Source organism: Dipodomys ordii, unplaced genomic scaffold, assembly GCF_000151885.1.
Source record: "Dipodomys ordii isolate 6190 unplaced genomic scaffold, Dord_2.0 Scaffold325, whole genome shotgun sequence".
NCBI classification, from domain to species: Eukaryota; Metazoa; Chordata; class Mammalia; order Rodentia; family Heteromyidae; genus Dipodomys; species Dipodomys ordii.
This window is the reverse complement of record NW_012267541.1, coordinates 158,088-159,703: the sequence shown is the minus strand read 5'-3', so window position 1 is coordinate 159,703 and position 1,616 is coordinate 158,088. Positions and strand designations below refer to the sequence as shown.

At 42.5% G+C, this 1,616-nt stretch overlaps 1 pseudogene; it reads right to left on the bottom strand.

Annotated features, from left to right (window-relative positions):
* Window positions 1-596: 596 nt before the first annotated feature.
* LOC106001586 overlaps window positions 597-1,616 on the bottom strand; it is a 25,443-nt pseudogene continuing 24,423 nt past the window's right edge.

Below are 1,616 nucleotides of genomic sequence, written 5' to 3'. Positions count from 1 at the left end.
GCAACCACACGGCACCTTCTGCTCTGTTACAATGCAACAGATATGGCTTCTGAATCTTCAGTTTCTCAGACTCTGGAATCATCTTGTAATTGACCCATACTGTGTTTGTGGTGTTCTTTTCAAGAACACACACTAGAGTTAGATTGCAGCAAAGGTGAATAAAATTGTTCTCTCCTCCCAAGAATACTGCTACTTAATTTTTCCAAGCCATTTCTTCTTACAAGTGTCCCATGATCCTCACAGAAACAAACAAACAAAGGTCAAATCAATTAAGGTTATAAAAAGAAAAACCTGCTCACAACTTGAATGTCAATCCCAATCTGTAAAATAGGAGCACAATTTAACTGCTTCCTCAATTTGGACCAGAATTCAATAAAAATAGAACACTGGCTACATTGTAGAGATGATTTCTTCAAATCTGAGAAGATGAAATTGAGTTAGAATACAATGGTCTTTAAATTGTTTCAACGTTTCTGGTCAAATGGTAGTTGACCACACTGCAAGTCTTTCAGTTCCTTCTGTAAACTTTCCTGCATCTGTGCAGGAGGGCTCAAAGTCTGCATCTATTTCTGTGCTGGAGTGCTGGAGTGTTCTCATCAGAAGCTCTGCTGCTGCTGCATCAAGCCCACATTCTCACAGACTCTAGCACTGCCTTCACTCATGTCCCTATTCAGTGGCATCATACTGCAGGGCAGGAGGTGCCTCTGATCCACCACCTGTCTGGTCTGCTAGGGAATAGTGATGTAGCATGCCATTTTCATGTGTTTTTCTGCTCTTCTTCAATCCTGTGCTGTAGTATGTCAATATAATGCTGGGCAGCCATGTTATGAACAGGATGTCTGGACCATGCCTGACCTCTAGGACTGCCCCATCTGAATGGTTTTGGGAATGCATCACCAGCCACACCTTTCTCTCTAATGATGTCAGTAAGAATGCCAATCATAATGACTGTCCCCACCAGGCCAAGTCCAGCACTGGAGTGAACCACAAGTCCTGAATCCATGATTCTCTTCTGCTTGTGGTGGAGTTCCTCCAAAGTCTAACATCCCCCATGGTCACTGGGTACACCATCACCCAGCCAGGTCTGAAAGTGGTATTGCCAGACCATTCTTTCTGTATTACTTTTTCTGCCTATAAGAGCTTGAACTTCTGTAAGCGTGTAGTCATGAACTGTTCTTTGAGGTTCTGAACATGCATGACCCTCTACTTTGAGAGCACACTCATCCAGTCAGGACTCGATGCATTTTCTCTTCCCTCTCACCACTTCCTTTGTCATTACAACAATCACTCATGAGTTCTCATGGAACATCATCCACTGAAAGTCATTCACTGTATTTTGCAGGCAGCCTTGCATGGCAATATAACTGTTTGGGAGCTTTGAATTGTTACACTTCGTTTCAGATACAGGCAAAATGATGTTTGTGTTGATGTCATAAAAACCAGGCTCACATAGTAATCAAAACAGCTTGGTACTGGCATAAGAACAGACCTCAGGACCAATGGAATAGAATCGAAAACTCAGAAATGAACCTACAGACCTATAGCCATCTAATCTTCGATAAGGGAGCTAAAACAATAGAATGGAAGAAAGACAGCCTCTTCAGTAAATGGTGCTG